Source organism: Ranitomeya variabilis, chromosome 2 (genome assembly GCF_051348905.1).
Source record: "Ranitomeya variabilis isolate aRanVar5 chromosome 2, aRanVar5.hap1, whole genome shotgun sequence".
In the NCBI taxonomy this organism is placed as follows: domain Eukaryota; kingdom Metazoa; phylum Chordata; class Amphibia; order Anura; family Dendrobatidae; genus Ranitomeya; species Ranitomeya variabilis.
The window spans coordinates 1,106,934,394-1,106,959,417 of record NC_135233.1 but is presented as its reverse complement, the minus strand read 5'-3'; the positions used below and the strand labels follow the sequence as shown (position 1 = coordinate 1,106,959,417).

General features: G+C 43.5%; 1 non-coding gene across 1 annotated transcript; it reads left to right on the top strand.

Moving 5' to 3' along the window:
* The first annotated feature begins 224 nt into the window (after positions 1 to 224).
* On the top strand, positions 225 to 298 carry TRNAN-GUU (transfer RNA asparagine (anticodon GUU)). The gene has a single exon. It is a non-coding gene; the product is annotated as a tRNA-Asn (tRNA).
* The last annotated feature ends 24,726 nt before the right edge of the window (positions 299 to 25,024 follow it).

Genomic DNA, 25,024 nt, shown 5'->3' with positions numbered 1-25,024 from the left:
GTAGTGTTGGATGCTTAGAGTCGAAGTCTAATTACTGTCTGCCTTCTGGTCTGTGTCGTGTAATTTATCAGCCATTTCTTATCTGTTGGCAACTAGATTATTCTTGGTGTTTTGCAATTATTTCTTTGTTTTTTTCTGTTTCCTTTAGTCATATTGTTGAAAATCATTTGAAGAAACGGTGTCTGACCTTGCTTAAGGTGCAGGCAAAAATTGTGGTCCATTGGGTCTCTGTGGCGCAATCGGTTAGCGCGTTCGGCTGTTAACCGAAAGGTTGGTGGTTCGAGTCCACCCAGGGACGTCGCACCCTTTTGCAGTCCACCCAGAGACGTTGCACAGTTGGAGAAGTTTTTGCATTGGTGCTGAGCATCTCTCTCATGTAAAAGCCATTTTGCTGACTATGTTTTGAATTCACGAGGCAAACTGGAGAAAAACTTTCTGTATGAGATAAGATAAACAAAACTTCCTTCGAGCCGGAATTGAACCAGCGACCTAAGGATTGCTAATTTAGAGCTACAGTCCTCCGCTCTACCAGCTGAGCTATCGAAGGATTGTTTTGGCCACTGTCGAAAGCCTCCTAGGTTTGGCCGTGGGTGCCACGGGCAGATGGTAAAAATGATTCATTCAACTCTGCGAAAAAGGAATCCAATGGTAGCATTGGAGAATGCGGGCATCGATCCCGCTACCTCTCGCATGCTAAGCGAGCGCTCTACCACTTGAGCTAATCCCCCAAACCTGTGAAACTTGACGTCAGTTTCACGTCACACCAGGTCACAATTTTCATATACAGTCACAGATGACATTGCTTTTTTTTTTTTTTTTTTTTTTTTTTTTTTTAAGTGTGGACTCCGTTTTCCCATACTTGAAGAACATTTAAGGAGTCCACAACGTGATTGGTGACCTACAAATACAGTCGAGCAACTTTCTAGCAAACCCTTTCTATGCACATGGAGAATCAAACCGGGGACAGTGAAAAAACTTGCATAGTTTGTAGAAAAAAGTTGTGATGTAGCACAATCCCAAGGAGAACCGTTGAACTTTTATGGGTTGGTTTGTTTATCGAAAATGCTGAGAGGTCGTGAAGGCCTCCTGGTCTTTTTTTTTCCTCCTTTCTGTGGTTGCTAAACTGTAAGAAGAGAGTAGAGCATGAGCCTTAACACAAAACATTAAAAGAGAATAAATGCAACACCAATGGTGAAAAGCAAGACATGCGTTGGCCGGGAATCGAACCCGGGTCAACTGCTTGGAAGGCAGCTATGCTCACCACTATACCACCAACGCTTTCGGAAGTGTACGTTTTTTTGACATTTTCTGCAATAACACTAAACTTTCTGTTGACAGAAGCATTTGGATGCAATGTAATGATGAAAAGTATAAAACACAACCTTTTAGCAGAGGATGGTTTCGATCCATCGACCTCTGGGTTATGGGCCCAGCACGCTTCCGCTGCGCCACTCTGCTCGTAGTGTTGGATGCTTAGAGTCGAAGTCTAATTACTGTCTGCCTTCTGGTCTGTGTCGTGTAATTTATCAGCCATTTCTTATCTGTTGGCAACTAGATTATTCTTGGTGTTTTGCAATTATTTCTTTGTTTTTTTCTGTTTCCTTTAGTCATATTGTTGAAAATCATTTGAAGAAACGGTGTCTGACCTTGCTTAAGGTGCAGGCAAAAATTGTGGTCCATTGGGTCTCTGTGGCGCAATCGGTTAGCGCGTTTGGCTGTTAACCGAAAGGTTGGTGGTTCGAGTCCACCCAGGGACGTCGCACCCTTTTGCAGTCCACCCAGAGACGTTGCACAGTTGGAGAAGTTTTTGCATTGGTGCTGAGCATCTCTCTCTCATGTAAAAGCCATTTTGCTGACTATGTTTTGAATTCACGAGGCAAACTGGAGAAAAACTTTCTGTATGAGATAAGATAAACAAAACTTCCTTCGAGCCGGAATTGAACCAGCGACCTAAGGATTGCTAATTTAGAGCTACAGTCCTCCGCTCTACCAGCTGAGCTATCGAAGGATTGTTTTGGCCACTGTCGAAAGCCTCCTAGGTTTGGCCGTGGGTGCCACGGGCAGATGGTAAAAATGATTCATTCAACTCTGCGAAAAAGGAATCCAATGGTAGCATTGGAGAATGCGGGCATCGATCCCGCTACCTCTCGCATGCTAAGCGAGCGCTCTACCACTTGAGCTAATCCCCCAAACCTGTGAAACTTGACGTCAGTTTCACGTCACACCAGGTCACAATTTTCATATACAGTCACAGATGACATTGCTTTTTTTTTTTTTTTTTTTTTTTTTTAAGTGTGGACTCCGTTTTCCCATACTTGAAGAACATTTAAGGAGTCCACAACGTGATTGGTGACCTACAAATACAGTCGAGCAACTTTCTAGCAAACCCTTTCTATGCACATGGAGAATCAAACCGGGGACAGTGAAAAAACTTGCATAGTTTGTAGAAAAAAGTTGTGATGTAGCACAATCCCAAGGAGAACCGTTGAACTTTTATGGGTTGGTTTGTTTATCGAAAATGCTGAGAGGTCGTGAAGGCCTCCTGGTCTTTTTTTTTCCTCCTTTCTGTGGTTGCTAAACTGTAAGAAGAGAGTAGAGCATGAGCCTTAACACAAAACATTAAAAGAGAATAAATGCAACACCAATGGTGAAAAGCAAGACATGCGTTGGCCGGGAATCGAACCCGGGTCAACTGCTTGGAAGGCAGCTATGCTCACCACTATACCACCAACGCTTTCGGAAGTGTACGTTTTTTTGACATTTTCTGCAATAACACTAAACTTTCTGTTGACAGAAGCATTTGGATGCAATGTAATGATGAAAAGTATAAAACACAACCTTTTAGCAGAGGATGGTTTCGATCCATCGACCTCTGGGTTATGGGCCCAGCACGCTTCCGCTGCGCCACTCTGCTCGTAGTGTTGGATGCTTAGAGTCGAAGTCTAATTACTGTCTGCCTTCTGGTCTGTGTCGTGTAATTTATCAGCCATTTCTTATCTGTTGGCAACTAGATTATTCTTGGTGTTTTGCAATTATTTCTTTGTTTTTTTCTGTTTCCTTTAGTCATATTGTTGAAAATCATTTGAAGAAACGGTGTCTGACCTTGCTTAAGGTGCAGGCAAAAATTGTGGTCCATTGGGTCTCTGTGGCGCAATCGGTTAGCGCGTTTGGCTGTTAACCGAAAGGTTGGTGGTTCGAGTCCACCCAGGGACGTCGCACCCTTTTGCAGTCCACCCAGAGACGTTGCACAGTTGGAGAAGTTTTTGCATTGGTGCTGAGCATCTCTCTCTCATGTAAAAGCCATTTTGCTGACTATGTTTTGAATTCACGAGGCAAACTGGAGAAAAACTTTCTGTATGAGATAAGATAAACAAAACTTCCTTCGAGCCGGAATTGAACCAGCGACCTAAGGATTGCTAATTTAGAGCTACAGTCCTCCGCTCTACCAGCTGAGCTATCGAAGGATTGTTTTGGCCACTGTCGAAAGCCTCCTAGGTTTGGCCGTGGGTGCCACGGGCAGATGGTAAAAATGATTCATTCAACTCTGCGAAAAAGGAATCCAATGGTAGCATTGGAGAATGCGGGCATCGATCCCGCTACCTCTCGCATGCTAAGCGAGCGCTCTACCACTTGAGCTAATCCCCCAAACCTGTGAAACTTGACGTCAGTTTCACGTCACACCAGGTCACAATTTTCATATACAGTCACAGATGACATTGCTTTTTTTTTTTTTTTTTTTTTTTTTTAAGTGTGGACTCCGTTTTCCCATACTTGAAGAACATTTAAGGAGTCCACAACGTGATTGGTGACCTACAAATACAGTCGAGCAACTTTCTAGCAAACCCTTTCTATGCACATGGAGAATCAAACCGGGGACAGTGAAAAAACTTGCATAGTTTGTAGAAAAAAGTTGTGATGTAGCACAATCCCAAGGAGAACCGTTGAACTTTTATGGGTTGGTTTGTTTATCGAAAATGCTGAGAGGTCGTGAAGGCCTCCTGGTCTTTTTTTTTCCTCCTTTCTGTGGTTGCTAAACTGTAAGAAGAGAGTAGAGCATGAGCCTTAACACAAAACATTAAAAGAGAATAAATGCAACACCAATGGTGAAAAGCAAGACATGCGTTGGCCGGGAATCGAACCCGGGTCAACTGCTTGGAAGGCAGCTATGCTCACCACTATACCACCAACGCTTTCGGAAGTGTACGTTTTTTTGACATTTTCTGCAATAACACTAAACTTTCTGTTGACAGAAGCATTTGGATGCAATGTAATGATGAAAAGTATAAAACACAACCTTTTAGCAGAGGATGGTTTCGATCCATCGACCTCTGGGTTATGGGCCCAGCACGCTTCCGCTCCACTCTGCTCGTAGTGTTGGATGCTTAGAGTCGAAGTCTAATTACTGTCTGCCTTCTGGTCTGTGTCGTGTAATTTATCAGCCATTTCTTATCTGTTGGCAACTAGATTATTCTTGGTGTTTTGCAATTATTTCTTTGTTTTTTTCTGTTTCCTTTAGTCATATTGTTGAAAATCATTTGAAGAAACGGTGTCTGACCTTGCTTAAGGTGCAGGCAAAAATTGTGGTCCATTGGGTCTCTGTGGCGCAATCGGTTAGCGCGTTTGGCTGTTAACCGAAAGGTTGGTGGTTCGAGTCCACCCAGGGACGTCGCACCCTTTTGCAGTCCACCCAGAGACGTTGCACAGTTGGAGAAGTTTTTGCATTGGTGCTGAGCATCTCTCTCTCATGTAAAAGCCATTTTGCTGACTATGTTTTGAATTCACGAGGCAAACTGGAGAAAAACTTTCTGTATGAGATAAGATAAACAAAACTTCCTTCGAGCCGGAATTGAACCAGCGACCTAAGGATTGCTAATTTAGAGCTACAGTCCTCCGCTCTACCAGCTGAGCTATCGAAGGATTGTTTTGGCCACTGTCGAAAGCCTCCTAGGTTTGGCCGTGGGTGCCACGGGCAGATGGTAAAAATGATTCATTCAACTCTGCGAAAAAGGAATCCAATGGTAGCATTGGAGAATGCGGGCATCGATCCCGCTACCTCTCGCATGCTAAGCGAGCGCTCTACCACTTGAGCTAATCCCCCAAACCTGTGAAACTTGACGTCAGTTTCACGTCACACCAGGTCACAATTTTCATATACAGTCACAGATGACATTGCTTTTTTTTTTTTTTTTTTTTTTTTTTAAGTGTGGACTCCGTTTTCCCATACTTGAAGAACATTTAAGGAGTCCACAACGTGATTGGTGACCTACAAATACAGTCGAGCAACTTTCTAGCAAACCCTTTCTATGCACATGGAGAATCAAACCGGGGACAGTGAAAAAACTTGCATAGTTTGTAGAAAAAAGTTGTGATGTAGCACAATCCCAAGGAGAACCGTTGAACTTTTATGGGTTGGTTTGTTTATCGAAAATGCTGAGAGGTCGTGAAGGCCTCCTGGTCTTTTTTTTTCCTCCTTTCTGTGGTTGCTAAACTGTAAGAAGAGAGTAGAGCATGAGCCTTAACACAAAACATTAAAAGAGAATAAATGCAACACCAATGGTGAAAAGCAAGACATGCGTTGGCCGGGAATCGAACCCGGGTCAACTGCTTGGAAGGCAGCTATGCTCACCACTATACCACCAACGCTTTCGGAAGTGTACGTTTTTTTGACATTTTCTGCAATAACACTAAACTTTCTGTTGACAGAAGCATTTGGATGCAATGTAATGATGAAAAGTATAAAACACAACCTTTTAGCAGAGGATGGTTTCGATCCATCGACCTCTGGGTTATGGGCCCAGCACGCTTCCGCTGCGCCACTCTGCTCGTAGTGTTGGATGCTTAGAGTCGAAGTCTAATTACTGTCTGCCTTCTGGTCTGTGTCGTGTAATTTATCAGCCATTTCTTATCTGTTGGCAACTAGATTATTCTTGGTGTTTTGCAATTATTTCTTTGTTTTTTTCTGTTTCCTTTAGTCATATTGTTGAAAATCATTTGAAGAAACGGTGTCTGACCTTGCTTAAGGTGCAGGCAAAAATTGTGGTCCATTGGGTCTCTGTGGCGCAATCGGTTAGCGCGTTTGGCTGTTAACCGAAAGGTTGGTGGTTCGAGTCCACCCAGGGACGTCGCACCCTTTTGCAGTCCACCCAGAGACGTTGCACAGTTGGAGAAGTTTTTGCATTGGTGCTGAGCATCTCTCTCTCATGTAAAAGCCATTTTGCTGACTATGTTTTGAATTCACGAGGCAAACTGGAGAAAAACTTTCTGTATGAGATAAGATAAACAAAACTTCCTTCGAGCCGGAATTGAACCAGCGACCTAAGGATTGCTAATTTAGAGCTACAGTCCTCCGCTCTACCAGCTGAGCTATCGAAGGATTGTTTTGGCCACTGTCGAAAGCCTCCTAGGTTTGGCCGTGGGTGCCACGGGCAGATGGTAAAAATGATTCATTCAACTCTGCGAAAAAGGAATCCAATGGTAGCATTGGAGAATGCGGGCATCGATCCCGCTACCTCTCGCATGCTAAGCGAGCGCTCTACCACTTGAGCTAATCCCCCAAACCTGTGAAACTTGACGTCAGTTTCACGTCACACCAGGTCACAATTTTCATATACAGTCACAGATGACATTGCTTTTTTTTTTTTTTTTTTTTTTTTAAGTGTGGACTCCGTTTTCCCATACTTGAAGAACATTTAAGGAGTCCACAACGTGATTGGTGACCTACAAATACAGTCGAGCAACTTTCTAGCAAACCCTTTCTATGCACATGGAGAATCAAACCGGGGACAGTGAAAAAACTTGCATAGTTTGTAGAAAAAAGTTGTGATGTAGCACAATCCCAAGGAGAACCGTTGAACTTTTATGGGTTGGTTTGTTTATCGAAAATGCTGAGAGGTCGTGAAGGCCTCCTGGTCTTTTTTTTTCCTCCTTTCTGTGGTTGCTAAACTGTAAGAAGAGAGTAGAGCATGAGCCTTAACACAAAACATTAAAAGAGAATAAATGCAACACCAATGGTGAAAAGCAAGACATGCGTTGGCCGGGAATCGAACCCGGGTCAACTGCTTGGAAGGCAGCTATGCTCACCACTATACCACCAACGCTTTCGGAAGTGTACGTTTTTTTGACATTTTCTGCAATAACACTAAACTTTCTGTTGACAGAAGCATTTGGATGCAATGTAATGATGAAAAGTATAAAACACAACCTTTTAGCAGAGGATGGTTTCGATCCATCGACCTCTGGGTTATGGGCCCAGCACGCTTCCGCTGCGCCACTCTGCTCGTAGTGTTGGATGCTTAGAGTCGAAGTCTAATTACTGTCTGCCTTCTGGTCTGTGTCGTGTAATTTATCAGCCATTTCTTATCTGTTGGCAACTAGATTATTCTTGGTGTTTTGCAATTATTTCTTTGTTTTTTTCTGTTTCCTTTAGTCATATTGTTGAAAATCATTTGAAGAAACGGTGTCTGACCTTGCTTAAGGTGCAGGCAAAAATTGTGGTCCATTGGGTCTCTGTGGCGCAATCGGTTAGCGCGTTTGGCTGTTAACCGAAAGGTTGGTGGTTCGAGTCCACCCAGGGACGTCGCACCCTTTTGCAGTCCACCCAGAGACGTTGCACAGTTGGAGAAGTTTTTGCATTGGTGCTGAGCATCTCTCTCTCATGTAAAAGCCATTTTGCTGACTATGTTTTGAATTCACGAGGCAAACTGGAGAAAAACTTTCTGTATGAGATAAGATAAACAAAACTTCCTTCGAGCCGGAATTGAACCAGCGACCTAAGGATTGCTAATTTAGAGCTACAGTCCTCCGCTCTACCAGCTGAGCTATCGAAGGATTGTTTTGGCCACTGTCGAAAGCCTCCTAGGTTTGGCCGTGGGTGCCACGGGCAGATGGTAAAAATGATTCATTCAACTCTGCGAAAAAGGAATCCAATGGTAGCATTGGAGAATGCGGGCATCGATCCCGCTACCTCTCGCATGCTAAGCGAGCGCTCTACCACTTGAGCTAATCCCCCAAACCTGTGAAACTTGACGTCAGTTTCACGTCACACCAGGTCACAATTTTCATATACAGTCACAGATGACATTGCTTTTTTTTTTTTTTTTTTTTTTTTTTAAGTGTGGACTCCGTTTTCCCATACTTGAAGAACATTTAAGGAGTCCACAACGTGATTGGTGACCTACAAATACAGTCGAGCAACTTTCTAGCAAACCCTTTCTATGCACATGGAGAATCAAACCGGGGACAGTGAAAAAACTTGCATAGTTTGTAGAAAAAAGTTGTGATGTAGCACAATCCCAAGGAGAACCGTTGAACTTTTATGGGTTGGTTTGTTTATCGAAAATGCTGAGAGGTCGTGAAGGCCTCCTGGTCTTTTTTTTTCCTCCTTTCTGTGGTTGCTAAACTGTAAGAAGAGAGTAGAGCATGAGCCTTAACACAAAACATTAAAAGAGAATAAATGCAACACCAATGGTGAAAAGCAAGACATGCGTTGGCCGGGAATCGAACCCGGGTCAACTGCTTGGAAGGCAGCTATGCTCACCACTATACCACCAACGCTTTCGGAAGTGTACGTTTTTTTGACATTTTCTGCAATAACACTAAACTTTCTGTTGACAGAAGCATTTGGATGCAATGTAATGATGAAAAGTATAAAACACAACCTTTTAGCAGAGGATGGTTTCGATCCATCGACCTCTGGGTTATGGGCCCAGCACGCTTCCGCTGCGCCACTCTGCTCGTAGTGTTGGATGCTTAGAGTCGAAGTCTAATTACTGTCTGCCTTCTGGTCTGTGTCGTGTAATTTATCAGCCATTTCTTATCTGTTGGCAACTAGATTATTCTTGGTGTTTTGCAATTATTTCTTTGTTTTTTTCTGTTTCCTTTAGTCATATTGTTGAAAATCATTTGAAGAAACGGTGTCTGACCTTGCTTAAGGTGCAGGCAAAAATTGTGGTCCATTGGGTCTCTGTGGCGCAATCGGTTAGCGCGTTTGGCTGTTAACCGAAAGGTTGGTGGTTCGAGTCCACCCAGGGACGTCGCACCCTTTTGCAGTCCACCCAGAGACGTTGCACAGTTGGAGAAGTTTTTGCATTGGTGCTGAGCATCTCTCTCTCATGTAAAAGCCATTTTGCTGACTATGTTTTGAATTCACGAGGCAAACTGGAGAAAAACTTTCTGTATGAGATAAGATAAACAAAACTTCCTTCGAGCCGGAATTGAACCAGCGACCTAAGGATTGCTAATTTAGAGCTACAGTCCTCCGCTCTACCAGCTGAGCTATCGAAGGATTGTTTTGGCCACTGTCGAAAGCCTCCTAGGTTTGGCCGTGGGTGCCACGGGCAGATGGTAAAAATGATTCATTCAACTCTGCGAAAAAGGAATCCAATGGTAGCATTGGAGAATGCGGGCATCGATCCCGCTACCTCTCGCATGCTAAGCGAGCGCTCTACCACTTGAGCTAATCCCCCAAACCTGTGAAACTTGACGTCAGTTTCACGTCACACCAGGTCACAATTTTCATATACAGTCACAGATGACATTGCTTTTTTTTTTTTTTTTTTTTTTTTTTAAGTGTGGACTCCGTTTTCCCATACTTGAAGAACATTTAAGGAGTCCACAACGTGATTGGTGACCTACAAATACAGTCGAGCAACTTTCTAGCAAACCCTTTCTATGCACATGGAGAATCAAACCGGGGACAGTGAAAAAACTTGCATAGTTTGTAGAAAAAAGTTGTGATGTAGCACAATCCCAAGGAGAACCGTTGAACTTTTATGGGTTGGTTTGTTTATCGAAAATGCTGAGAGGTCGTGAAGGCCTCCTGGTCTTTTTTTTTCCTCCTTTCTGTGGTTGCTAAACTGTAAGAAGAGAGTAGAGCATGAGCCTTAACACAAAACATTAAAAGAGAATAAATGCAACACCAATGGTGAAAAGCAAGACATGCGTTGGCCGGGAATCGAACCCGGGTCAACTGCTTGGAAGGCAGCTATGCTCACCACTATACCACCAACGCTTTCGGAAGTGTACGTTTTTTTGACATTTTCTGCAATAACACTAAACTTTCTGTTGACAGAAGCATTTGGATGCAATGTAATGATGAAAAGTATAAAACACAACCTTTTAGCAGAGGATGGTTTCGATCCATCGACCTCTGGGTTATGGGCCCAGCACGCTTCCGCTGCGCCACTCTGCTCGTAGTGTTGGATGCTTAGAGTCGAAGTCTAATTACTGTCTGCCTTCTGGTCTGTGTCGTGTAATTTATCAGCCATTTCTTATCTGTTGGCAACTAGATTATTCTTGGTGTTTTGCAATTATTTCTTTGTTTTTTTCTGTTTCCTTTAGTCATATTGTTGAAAATCATTTGAAGAAACGGTGTCTGACCTTGCTTAAGGTGCAGGCAAAAATTGTGGTCCATTGGGTCTCTGTGGCGCAATCGGTTAGCGCGTTTGGCTGTTAACCGAAAGGTTGGTGGTTCGAGTCCACCCAGGGACGTCGCACCCTTTTGCAGTCCACCCAGAGACGTTGCACAGTTGGAGAAGTTTTTGCATTGGTGCTGAGCATCTCTCTCATGTAAAAGCCATTTTGCTGACTATGTTTTGAATTCACGAGGCAAACTGGAGAAAAACTTTCTGTATGAGATAAGATAAACAAAACTTCCTTCGAGCCGGAATTGAACCAGCGACCTAAGGATTGCTAATTTAGAGCTACAGTCCTCCGCTCTACCAGCTGAGCTATCGAAGGATTGTTTTGGCCACTGTCGAAAGCCTCCTAGGTTTGGCCGTGGGTGCCACGGGCAGATGGTAAAAATGATTCATTCAACTCTGCGAAAAAGGAATCCAATGGTAGCATTGGAGAATGCGGGCATCGATCCCGCTACCTCTCGCATGCTAAGCGAGCGCTCTACCACTTGAGCTAATCCCCCAAACCTGTGAAACTTGACGTCAGTTTCACGTCACACCAGGTCACAATTTTCATATACAGTCACAGATGACATTGCTTTTTTTTTTTTTTTTTTTTTTTTTTTAAGTGTGGACTCCGTTTTCCCATACTTGAAGAACATTTAAGGAGTCCACAACGTGATTGGTGACCTACAAATACAGTCGAGCAACTTTCTAGCAAACCCTTTCTATGCACATGGAGAATCAAACCGGGGACAGTGAAAAAACTTGCATAGTTTGTAGAAAAAAGTTGTGATGTAGCACAATCCCAAGGAGAACCGTTGAACTTTTATGGGTTGGTTTGTTTACCGAAAATGCTGAGAGGTCGTGAAGGCCTCCTGGTCTTTTTTTTTCCTCCTTTCTGTGGTTGCTAAACTGTAAGAAGAGAGTAGAGCATGAGCCTTAACACAAAACATTAAAAGAGAATAAATGCAACACCAATGGTGAAAAGCAAGACATGCGTTGGCCGGGAATCGAACCCGGGTCAACTGCTTGGAAGGCAGCTATGCTCACCACTATACCACCAACGCTTTCGGAAGTGTACGTTTTTTTGACATTTTCTGCAATAACACTAAACTTTCTGTTGACAGAAGCATTTGGATGCAATGTAATGATGAAAAGTATAAAACACAACCTTTTAGCAGAGGATGGTTTCGATCCATCGACCTCTGGGTTATGGGCCCAGCACGCTTCCGCTGCGCCACTCTGCTCGTAGTGTTGGATGCTTAGAGTCGAAGTCTAATTACTGTCTGCCTTCTGGTCTGTGTCGTGTAATTTATCAGCCATTTCTTATCTGTTGGCAACTAGATTATTCTTGGTGTTTTGCAATTATTTCTTTGTTTTTTTCTGTTTCCTTTAGTCATATTGTTGAAAATCATTTGAAGAAACGGTGTCTGACCTTGCTTAAGGTGCAGGCAAAAATTGTGGTCCATTGGGTCTCTGTGGCGCAATCGGTTAGCGCGTTCGGCTGTTAACCGAAAGGTTGGTGGTTCGAGTCCACCCAGGGACGTCGCACCCTTTTGCAGTCCACCCAGAGACGTTGCACAGTTGGAGAAGTTTTTGCATTGGTGCTGAGCATCTCTCTCATGTAAAAGCCATTTTGCTGACTATGTTTTGAATTCACGAGGCAAACTGGAGAAAAACTTTCTGTATGAGATAAGATAAACAAAACTTCCTTCGAGCCGGAATTGAACCAGCAACCTAAGGATTGCTAATTTAGAACTACAGTCCTCCGCTCTACCAGCTGAGCTATCGAAGGATTGTTTTGGCCACTGTCGAAAGCCTCCTAGGTTTGGCCGTGGGTGCCACGGGCAGATGGTAAAAATGATTCATTCAACTCTGCGAAAAAGGAATCCAATGGTAGCATTGGAGAATGCGGGCATCGATCCCGCTACCTCTCGCATGCTAAGCGAGCGCTCTACCACTTGAGCTAATCCCCCAAACCTGTGAAACTTGACGTCAGTTTCACGTCACACCAGGTCACAATTTTCATATACAGTCACAGATGACATTGCTTTTTTTTTTTTTTTTTTTTTTTAAGTGTGGACTCCGTTTTCCCATACTTGAAGAACATTTAAGGAGTCCACAACGTGATTGGTGACCTACAAATACAGTCGAGCAACTTTCTAGCAAACCCTTTCTATGCACATGGAGAATCAAACCGGGGACAGTGAAAAAACTTGCATAGTTTGTAGAAAAAAGTTGTGATGTAGCACAATCCCAAGGAGAACCGTTGAACTTTTATGGGTTGGTTTGTTTACCGAAAATGCTGAGAGGTCGTGAAGGCCTCCTGGTCTTTTTTTTTCCTCCTTTCTGTGGTTGCTAAACTGTAAGAAGAGAGTAGAGCATGAGCCTTAACACAAAACATTAAAAGAGAATAAATGCAACACCAATGGTGAAAAGCAAGACATGCGTTGGCCGGGAATCGAACCCGGGTCAACTGCTTGGAAGGCAGCTATGCTCACCACTATACCACCAACGCTTTCGGAAGTGTACGTTTTTTTGACATTTTCTGCAATAACACTAAACTTTCTGTTGACAGAAGCATTTGGATGCAATGTAATGATGAAAAGTATAAAACACAACCTTTTAGCAGAGGATGGTTTCGATCCATCGACCTCTGGGTTATGGGCCCAGCACGCTTCCGCTGCGCCACTCTGCTCGTAGTGTTGGATGCTTAGAGTCGAAGTCTAATTACTGTCTGCCTTCTGGTCTGTGTCGTGTAATTTATCAGCCATTTCTTATCTGTTGGCAACTAGATTATTCTTGGTGTTTTGCAATTATTTCTTTGTTTTTTTCTGTTTCCTTTAGTCATATTGTTGAAAATCATTTGAAGAAACGGTGTCTGACCTTGCTTAAGGTGCAGGCAAAAATTGTGGTCCATTGGGTCTCTGTGGCGCAATCGGTTAGCGCGTTCGGCTGTTAACCGAAAGGTTGGTGGTTCGAGTCCACCCAGGGACGTCGCACCCTTTTGCAGTCCACCCAGAGACGTTGCACAGTTGGAGAAGTTTTTGCATTGGTGCTGAGCATCTCTCTCATGTAAAAGCCATTTTGCTGACTATGTTTTGAATTCACGAGGCAAACTGGAGAAAAACTTTCTGTATGAGATAAGATAAACAAAACTTCCTTCGAGCCGGAATTGAACCAGCAACCTAAGGATTGCTAATTTAGAACTACAGTCCTCCGCTCTACCAGCTGAGCTATCGAAGGATTGTTTTGGCCACTGTCGAAAGCCTCCTAGGTTTGGCCGTGGGTGCCACGGGCAGATGGTAAAAATGATTCATTCAACTCTGCGAAAAAGGAATCCAATGGTAGCATTGGAGAATGCGGGCATCGATCCCGCTACCTCTCGCATGCTAAGCGAGCGCTCTACCACTTGAGCTAATCCCCCAAACCTGTGAAACTTGACGTCAGTTTCACGTCACACCAGGTCACAATTTTCATATACAGTCACAGATGACATTGCTTTTTTTTTTTTTTTTTTTTTTTAAGTGTGGACTCCGTTTTCCCATACTTGAAGAACATTTAAGGAGTCCACAACGTGATTGGTGACCTACAAATACAGTCGAGCAACTTTCTAGCAAACCCTTTCTATGCACATGGAGAATCAAACCGGGGACAGTGAAAAAACTTGCATAGTTTGTAGAAAAAAGTTGTGATGTAGCACAATCCCAAGGAGAACCGTTGAACTTTTATGGGTTGGTTTGTTTATCGAAAATGCTGAGAGGTCGTGAAGGCCTCCTGGTCTTTTTTTTTCCTCCTTTCTGTGGTTGCTAAACTGTAAGAAGAGAGTAGAGCATGAGCCTTAACACAAAACATTAAAAGAGAATAAATGCAACACCAATGGTGAAAAGCAAGACATGCGTTGGCCGGGAATCGAACCCGGGTCAACTGCTTGGAAGGCAGCTATGCTCACCACTATACCACCAACGCTTTCGGAAGTGTACGTTTTTTTGACATTTTCTGCAATAACACTAAACTTTCTGTTGACAGAAGCATTTGGATGCAATGTAATGATGAAAAGTATAAAACACAACCTTTTAGCAGAGGATGGTTTCGATCCATCGACCTCTGGGTTATGGGCCCAGCACGCTTCCGCTGCGCCACTCTGCTCGTAGTGTTGGATGCTTAGAGTCGAAGTCTAATTACTGTCTGCCTTCTGGTCTGTGTCGTGTAATTTATCAGCCATTTCTTATCTGTTGGCAACTAGATTATTCTTGGTGTTTTGCAATTATTTCTTTGTTTTTTTCTGTTTCCTTTAGTCATATTGTTGAAAATCATTTGAAGAAACGGTGTCTGACCTTGCTTAAGGTGCAGGCAAAAATTGTGGTCCATTGGGTCTCTGTGGCGCAATCGGTTAGCGCGTTCGGCTGTTAACCGAAAGGTTGGTGGTTCGAGTCCACCCAGGGACGTCGCACCCTTTTGCAGTCCACCCAGAGACGTTGCACAGTTGGAGAAGTTTTTGCATTGGTGCTGAGCATCTCTCTCATGTAAAAGCCATTTTGCTGACTATGTTTTGAATTCACGAGGCAAACTGGAGAAAAACTTTCTGTATGAGATAAGATAAACAAAACTTCCTTCGAGCCGGAATTGAACCAGCGACCTAAGGATTGCTAATTTAGAGCTACAGTCCTCCGCTCTACCAGCTGAGCTATCGAAGGATTGTTTTGGCCACTGTCGAAAGCCTCCTAGGTTTGGCCGTGGGTGCCACGGGCAGATGGTAAAAATGATTCATTCAACTCTGCGAAAAAGGAATCCAATGGTAGCATTGGAGAATGCGGGCATCGATCCCGCTACCTCTCGCATGCTAAGCGAGCGCTCTACCACTTGAGCTAATCCCCCAAACCTGTGAAACTTGACGTCAGTTTCACGTCACACCAGGTCACAATTTTCATATACAGTCACAGATGACATTGCTTTTTTTTTTTTTTTTTTTTTTTTTAAGTGTGGACTCCGTTTTCCCATACTTGAAGAACATTTAAGGAGTCCACAACGTGATTGGTGACCTACAAATACAGTCGAGCAACTTTCTAGCAAACCCTTTCTATGCACATGGAGAATCAAACCGGGGACAGTGAAAAAACTTGCATAGTTTGTAGAAAAAAGTTGTGATGTAGCACAATCCCAAGGAGAACCGTTGAACTTTTATGGGTTGGTTTGTTTATCGAAAATGCTGAGAGGTCGTGAAGGCCTCCTGGTCTTTTTTTTTCCTCCTTTCTGTGGTTGCTAAACTGTAAGAAGAGAGTAGAGCATGAGCCTTAACACAAAACATTAAAAGAGAATAAATGCAACACCAATGGTGAAAAGCAAGACATGCGTTGGCCGGGAATCGAACCCGGGTCAACTGCTTGGAAGGCAGCTATGCTCACCACTATACCACCAACGCTTTCGGAAGTGTACGTTTTTTTGACATTTTCTGCAATAACACTAAACTTTCTGTTGACAGAAGCATTTGGATGCAATGTAATGATGAAAAGTATAAAACACAACCTTTTAGCAGAGGATGGTTTCGATCCATCGACCTCTGGGTTATGGGCCCAGCACGCTTCCGCTGCGCCACTCTGCTCGTAGTGTTGGATGCTTAGAGTCGAAGTCTAATTACTGTCTGCCTTCTGGTCTGTGTCGTGTAATTTATCAGCCATTTCTTATCTGTTGGCAACTAGATTATTCTTGGTGTTTTGCAATTATTTCTTTGTTTTTTTCTGTTTCCTTTAGTCATATTGTTGAAAATCATTTGAAGAAACGGTGTCTGACCTTGCTTAAGGTGCAGGCAAAAATTGTGGTCCATTGGGTCTCTGTGGCGCAATCGGTTAGCGCGTTCGGCTGTTAACCGAAAGGTTGGTGGTTCGAGTCCACCCAGGGACGTCGCACCCTTTTGCAGTCCACCCAGAGACGTTGCACAGTTGGAGAAGTTTTTGCATTGGTGCTGAGCATCTCTCTCATGTAAAAGCCATTTTGCTGACTATGTTTTGAATTCACGAGGCAAACTGGAGAAAAACTTTCTGTATGAGATAAGATAAACAAAACTTCCTTCGAGCCGGAATTGAACCAGCGACCTAAGGATTGCTAATTTAGAGCTACAGTCCTCCGCTCTACCAGCTGAGCTATCGAAGGATTGTTTTGGCCACTGTCGAAAGCCTCCTAGGTTTGGCCGTGGGTGCCACGGGCAGATGGTAAAAATGATTCATTCAACTCTGCGAAAAAGGAATCCAATGGTAGCATTGGAGAATGCGGGCATCGATCCCGCTACCTCTCGCATGCTAAGCGAGCGCTCTACCACTTGAGCTAATCCCCCAAACCTGTGAAACTTGACGTCAGTTTCACGTCACACCAGGTCACAATTTTCATATACAGTCACAGATGACATTGCTTTTTTTTTTTTTTTTTTTTTTTTTTTAAGTGTGGACTCCGTTTTCCCATACTTGAAGAACATTTAAGGAGTCCACAACGTGATTGGTGACCTACAAATACAGTCGAGCAACTTTCTAGCAAACCCTTTCTATGCACATGGAGAATCAAACCGGGGACAGTGAAAAAACTTGCATAGTTTGTAGAAAAAAGTTGTGATGTAGCACAATCCCAAGGAGAACCGTTGAACTTTTATGGGTTGGTTTGTTTATCGAAAATGCTGAGAGGTCGTGAAGGCCTCCTGGTCTTTTTTTTTCCTCCTTTCTGTGGTTGCTAAACTGTAAGAAGAGAGTAGAGCATGAGCCTTAACACAAAACATTAAAAGAGAATAAATGCAACACCAATGGTGAAAAGCAAGACATGCGTTGGCCGGGAATCGAACCCGGGTCAACTGCTTGGAAGGCAGCTATGCTCACCACTATACCACCAACGCTTTCGGAAGTGTACGTTTTTTTGACATTTTCTGCAATAACACTAAACTTTCTGTTGACAGAAGCATTTGGATGCAATGTAATGATGAAAAGTATAAAACACAACCTTTTAGCAGAGGATGGTTTCGATCCATCGACCTCTGGGTTATGGGCCCAGCACGCTTCCGCTGCGCCACTCTGCTCGTAGTGTTGGATGCTTAGAGTCGAAGTCTAATTACTGTCTGCCTTCTGGTCTGTGTCGTGTAATTTATCAGCCATTTCTTATCTGTTGGCAACTAGATTATTCTTGGTGTTTTGCAATTATTTCTTTGTTTTTTTCTGTTTCCTTTAGTCATATTGTTGAAAATCATTTGAAGAAACGGTGTCTGACCTTGCTTAAGGTGCAGGCAAAAATTGTGGTCCATTGGGTCTCTGTGGCGCAATCGGTTAGCGCGTTCGGCTGTTAACCGAAAGGTTGGTGGTTCGAGTCCACCCAGGGACGTCGCACCCTTTTGCAGTCCACCCAGAGACGTTGCACAGTTGGAGAAGTTTTTGCATTGGTGCTGAGCATCTCTCTCATGTAAAAGCCATTTTGCTGACTATGTTTTGAATTCACGAGGCAAACTGGAGAAAAACTTTCTGTATGAGATAAGATAAACAAAACTTCCTTCGAGCCGGAATTGAACCAGCGACCTAAGGATTGCTAATTTAGAGCTACAGTCCTCCGCTCTACCAGCTGAGCTATCGAAGGATTGTTTTGGCCACTGTCGAAAGCCTCCTAGGTTTGGCCGTGGGTGCCACGGGCAGATGGTAAAAATGATTCATTCAACTCTGCGAAAAAGGAATCCAATGGTAGCATTGGAGAATGCGGGCATCGATCCCGCTACCTCTCGCATGCTAAGCGAGCGCTCTACCACTTGAGCTAATCCCCCAAACCTGTGAAACTTGACGTCAGTTTCACGTCACACCAGGTCACAATTTTCATATACAGTCACAGATGACATTGCTTTTTTTTTTTTTTTTTTTTTTTTTTTTAAGTGTGGACTCCGTTTTCCCATACTTGAAGAACATTTAAGGAGTCCACAACGTGATTGGTGACCTACAAATACAGTCGAGCAACTTTCTAGCAAACCCTTTCTATGCACATGGAGAATCAAACCGGGGACAGTGAAAAAACTTGCATAGTTTGTAGAAAAAAGTTGTGATGTAGCACAATCCCAAGGAGAACCGTTGAACTTTTATGGGTTGGTTTGTTTATCGAAAATGCTGAGAGGTCGTGAAGGCCTCCTGGTCTTTTTTTTTCCTCCTTTCTGTGGTTGCTAAACTGTAAGAAGAGAGTAGAGCATGAGCCTTAACACAAAACATTAAAAGAGAATAAATGCAACACCAATGGTGAAAAGCAAGACATGCGTTGGCCGGGAATCGAACCCGGGTCAACTGCTTGGAAGGCAGCTATGCTCACCACTATACCACCAACGCTTTCGGAAGTGTACGTTTTTTTGACATTTTCTGCAATAACACTAAACTTTCTGTTGACAGAAGCATTTGGATGCAATGTAATGATGAAAAGTATAAAACACAACCTTTTAGCAGAGGATGGTTTCGATCCATCGACCTCTGGGTTATGGGCCCAGCACGCTTCCGCTGCGCCACTCTGCTCGTAGTGTTGGATGCTTAGAGTCGAAGTCTAATTACTGTCTGCCTTCTGGTCTGTGTCGTGTAATTTATCAGCCATTTCTTATCTGTTGGCAACTAGATTATTCTTGGTGTTTTGCAATTATTTCTTTGTTTTTTTCTGTTTCCTTTAGTCATATTGTTGAAAATCATTTGAAGAAACGGTGTCTGACCTTGCTTAAGGTGCAGGCAAAAATTGTGGTCCATTGGGTCTCTGTGGCGCAATCGGTTAGCGCGTTCGGCTGTTAACCGAAAGGTTGGTGGTTCGAGTCCACCCAGGGACGTCGCACCCTTTTGCAGTCCACCCAGAGACGTTGCACAGTTGGAGAAGTTTTTGCATTGGTGCTGAGCATCTCTCTCATGTAAAAGCCATTTTGCTGACTATGTTTTGAATTCACGAGGCAAACTGGAGAAAAACTTTCTGTATGAGATAAGATAAACAAAACTTCCTTCGAGCCGGAATTGAACCAGCGACCTAAGGATTGCTAATTTAGAGCTACAGTCCTCCGCTCTACCAGCTGAGCTATCGAAGGATTGTTTTGGCCACTGTCGAAAGCCTCCTAGGTTTGGCCGTGGGTGCCACGGGCAGATGGTAAAAATGATTCATTCAACTCTGCGAAAAAGGAATCCAATGGTAGCATTGGAGAATGCGGGCATCGATCCCGCTACCTCTCGCATGCTAAGCGAGCGCTCTACCACTTGAGCTAATCCCCCAAACCTGTGAAACTTGACGTCAGTTTCACGTCACACCAGGTCACAATTTTCATATACAGTCACAGATGACATTGCTTTTTTTTTTTTTTTTTTTTTTTTTTTAAGTGTGGACTCCGTTTTCCCATACTTGAAGAACATTTAAGGAGTCCACAACGTGATTGGTGACCTACAAATACAGTCGAGCAACTTTCTAGCAAACCCTTTCTATGCACATGGAGAATCAAACCGGGGACAGTGAAAAAACTTGCATAGTTTGTAGAAAAAAGTTGTGATGTAGCACAATCCCAAGGAGAACCGTTGAACTTTTATGGGTTGGTTTGTTTATCGAAAATGCTGAGAGGTCGTGAAGGCCTCCTGGTCTTTTTTTTTCCTCCTTTCTGTGGTTGCTAAACTGTAAGAAGAGAGTAGAGCATGAGCCTTAACACAAAACATTAAAAGAGAATAAATGCAACACCAATGGTGAAAAGCAAGACATGCGTTGGCCGGGAATCGAACCCGGGTCAACTGCTTGGAAGGCAGCTATGCTCACCACTATACCACCAACGCTTTCGGAAGTGTACGTTTTTTTGACATTTTCTGCAATAACACTAAACTTTCTGTTGACAGAAGCATTTGGATGCAATGTAATGATGAAAAGTATAAAACACAACCTTTTAGCAGAGGATGGTTTCGATCCATCGACCTCTGGGTTATGGGCCCAGCACGCTTCCGCTGCGCCACTCTGCTCGTAGTGTTGGATGCTTAGAGTCGAAGTCTAATTACTGTCTGCCTTCTGGTCTGTGTCGTGTAATTTATCAGCCATTTCTTATCTGTTGGCAACTAGATTATTCTTGGTGTTTTGCAATTATTTCTTTGTTTTTTTCTGTTTCCTTTAGTCATATTGTTGAAAATCATTTGAAGAAACGGTGTCTGACCTTGCTTAAGGTGCAGGCAAAAATTGTGGTCCATTGGGTCTCTGTGGCGCAATCGGTTAGCGCGTTCGGCTGTTAACCGAAAGGTTGGTGGTTCGAGTCCACCCAGGGACGTCGCACCCTTTTGCAGTCCACCCAGAGACGTTGCACAGTTGGAGAAGTTTTTGCATTGGTGCTGAGCATCTCTCTCATGTAAAAGCCATTTTGCTGACTATGTTTTGAATTCACGAGGCAAACTGGAGAAAAACTTTCTGTATGAGATAAGATAAACAAAACTTCCTTCGAGCCGGAATTGAACCAGCGACCTAAGGATTGCTAATTTAGAGCTACAGTCCTCCGCTCTACCAGCTGAGCTATCGAAGGATTGTTTTGGCCACTGTCGAAAGCCTCCTAGGTTTGGCCGTGGGTGCCACGGGCAGATGGTAAAAATGATTCATTCAACTCTGCGAAAAAGGAATCCAATGGTAGCATTGGAGAATGCGGGCATCGATCCCGCTACCTCTCGCATGCTAAGCGAGCGCTCTACCACTTGAGCTAATCCCCCAAACCTGTGAAACTTGACGTCAGTTTCACGTCACACCAGGTCACAATTTTCATATACAGTCACAGATGACATTGCTTTTTTTTTTTTTTTTTTTTTTTTTTTAAGTGTGGACTCCGTTTTCCCATACTTGAAGAACATTTAAGGAGTCCACAACGTGATTGGTGACCTACAAATACAGTCGAGCAACTTTCTAGCAAACCCTTTCTATGCACATGGAGAATCAAACCGGGGACAGTGAAAAAACTTGCATAGTTTGTAGAAAAAAGTTGTGATGTAGCACAATCCCAAGGAGAACCGTTGAACTTTTATGGGTTGGTTTGTTTATCGAAAATGCTGAGAGGTCGTGAAGGCCTCCTGGTCTTTTTTTTTCCTCCTTTCTGTGGTTGCTAAACTGTAAGAAGAGAGTAGAGCATGAGCCTTAACACAAAACATTAAAAGAGAATAAATGCAACACCAATGGTGAAAAGCAAGACATGCGTTGGCCGGGAATCGAACCCGGGTCAACTGCTTGGAAGGCAGCTATGCTCACCACTATACCACCAACGCTTTCGGAAGTGTACGTTTTTTTGACATTTTCTGCAATAACACTAAACTTTCTGTTGACAGAAGCATTTGGATGCAATGTAATGATGAAAAGTATAAAACACAACCTTTTAGCAGAGGATGGTTTCGATCCATCGACCTCTGGGTTATGGGCCCAGCACGCTTCCGCTGCGCCACTCTGCTCGTAGTGTTGGATGCTTAGAGTCGAAGTCTAATTACTGTCTGCCTTCTGGTCTGTGTCGTGTAATTTATCAGCCATTTCTTATCTGTTGGCAACTAGATTATTCTTGGTGTTTTGCAATTATTTCTTTGTTTTTTTCTGTTTCCTTTAGTCATATTGTTGAAAATCATTTGAAGAAACGGTGTCTGACCTTGCTTAAGGTGCAGGCAAAAATTGTGGTCCATTGGGTCTCTGTGGCGCAATCGGTTAGCGCGTTCGGCTGTTAACCGAAAGGTTGGTGGTTCGAGTCCACCCAGGGACGTCGCACCCTTTTGCAGTCCACCCAGAGACGTTGCACAGTTGGAGAAGTTTTTGCATTGGTGCTGAGCATCTCTCTCATGTAAAAGCCATTTTGCTGACTATGTTTTGAATTCACGAGGCAAACTGGAGAAAAACTTTCTGTATGAGATAAGATAAACAAAACTTCCTTCGAGCCGGAATTGAACCAGCGACCTAAGGATTGCTAATTTAGAGCTACAGTCCTCCGCTCTACCAGCTGAGCTATCGAAGGATTGTTTTGGCCACTGTCGAAAGCCTCCTAGGTTTGGCCGTGGGTGCCACGGGCAGATGGTAAAAATGATTCATTCAACTCTGCGAAAAAGGAATCCAATGGTAGCATTGGAGAATGCGGGCATCGATCCCGCTACCTCTCGCATGCTAAGCGAGCGCTCTACCACTTGAGCTAATCCCCCAAACCTGTGAAACTTGACGTCAGTTTCACGTCACACCAGGTCACAATTTTCATATACAGTCACAGATGACATTGCTTTTTTTTTTTTTTTTTTTTTTTTTTTAAGTGTGGACTCCGTTTTCCCATACTTGAAGAACATTTAAGGAGTCCACAACGTGATTGGTGACCTACAAATACAGTCGAGCAACTTTCTAGCAAACCCTTTCTATGCACATGGAGAATCAAACCGGGGACAGTGAAAAAACTTGCATAGTTTGTAGAAAAAAGTTGTGATGTAGCACAATCCCAAGGAGAACCGTTGAACTTTTATGGGTTGGTTTGTTTATCGAAAATGCTGAGAGGTCGTGAAGGCCTCCTGGTCTTTTTTTTTCCTCCTTTCTGTGGTTGCTAAACTGTAAGAAGAGAGTAGAGCATGAGCCTTAACACAAAACATTAAAAGAGAATAAATGCAACACCAATGGTGAAAAGCAAGACATGCGTTGGCCGGGAATCGAACCCGGGTCAACTGCTTGGAAGGCAGCTATGCTCACCACTATACCACCAACGCTTTCGGAAGTGTACGTTTTTTTGACATTTTCTGCAATAACACTAAACTTTCTGTTGACAGAAGCATTTGGATGCAATGTAATGATGAAAAGTATAAAACACAACCTTTTAGCAGAGGATGGTTTCGATCCATCGACCTCTGGGTTATGGGCCCAGCACGCTTCCGCTGCGCCACTCTGCTCGTAGTGTTGGATGCTTAGAGTCGAAGTCTAATTACTGTCTGCCTTCTGGTCTGTGTCGTGTAATTTATCAGCCATTTCTTATCTGTTGGCAACTAGATTATTCTTGGTGTTTTGCAATTATTTCTTTGTTTTTTTCTGTTTCCTTTAGTCATATTGTTGAAAATCATTTGAAGAAACGGTGTCTGACCTTGCTTAAGGTGCAGGCAAAAATTGTGGTCCATTGGGTCTCTGTGGCGCAATCGGTTAGCGCGTTCGGCTGTTAACCGAAAGGTTGGTGGTTCGAGTCCACCCAGGGACGTCGCACCCTTTTGCAGTCCACCCAGAGACGTTGCACAGTTGGAGAAGTTTTTGCATTGGTGCTGAGCATCTCTCTCATGTAAAAGCCATTTTGCTGACTATGTTTTGAATTCACGAGGCAAACTGGAGAAAAACTTTCTGTATGAGATAAGATAAACAAAACTTCCTTCGAGCCGGAATTGAACCAGCGACCTAAGGATTGCTAATTTAGAGCTACAGTCCTCCGCTCTACCAGCTGAGCTATCGAAGGATTGTTTTGGCCACTGTCGAAAGCCTCCTAGGTTTGGCCGTGGGTGCCACGGGCAGATGGTAAAAATGATTCATTCAACTCTGCGAAAAAGGAATCCAATGGTAGCATTGGAGAATGCGGGCATCGATCCCGCTACCTCTCGCATGCTAAGCGAGCGCTCTACCACTTGAGCTAATCCCCCAAACCTGTGAAACTTGACGTCAGTTTCACGTCACACCAGGTCACAATTTTCATATACAGTCACAGATGACATTGCTTTTTTTTTTTTTTTTTTTTTTTTTTTAAGTGTGGACTCCGTTTTCCCATACTTGAAGAACATTTAAGGAGTCCACAACGTGATTGGTGACCTACAAATACAGTCGAGCAACTTTCTAGCAAACCCTTTCTATGCACATGGAGAATCAAACCGGGGACAGTGAAAAAACTTGCATAGTTTGTAGAAAAAAGTTGTGATGTAGCACAATCCCAAGGAGAACCGTTGAACTTTTATGGGTTGGTTTGTTTATCGAAAATGCTGAGAGGTCGTGAAGGCCTCCTGGTCTTTTTTTTTCCTCCTTTCTGTGGTTGCTAAACTGTAAGAAGAGAGTAGAGCATGAGCCTTAACACAAAACATTAAAAGAGAATAAATGCAACACCAATGGTGAAAAGCAAGACATGCGTTGGCCGGGAATCGAACCCGGGTCAACTGCTTGGAAGGCAGCTATGCTCACCACTATACCACCAACGCTTTCGGAAGTGTACGTTTTTTTGACATTTTCTGCAATAACACTAAACTTTCTGTTGACAGAAGCATTTGGATGCAATGTAATGATGAAAAGTATAAAACACAACCTTTTAGCAGAGGATGGTTTCGATCCATCGACCTCTGGGTTATGGGCCCAGCACGCTTCCGCTGCGCCACTCTGCTCATAGTGTTGGATGCTTAGAGTCGAAGTCTAATTACTGTCTGCCTTCTGGTCTGTGTCGTGTAATTTATCAGCCATTTCTTATCTGTTGGCAACTAGATTATTCTTGGTGTTTTGCAATTATTTCTTTGTTTTTTTCTGTTTCCTTTAGTCATATTGTTGAAAATCATTTGAAGAAACGGTGTCTGACCTTGCTTAAGGTGCAGGCAAAAATTGTGGTCCATTGGGTCTCTGTGGCGCAATCGGTTAGCGCGTTCGGCTGTTAACCGAAAGGTTGGTGGTTCGAGTCCACCCAG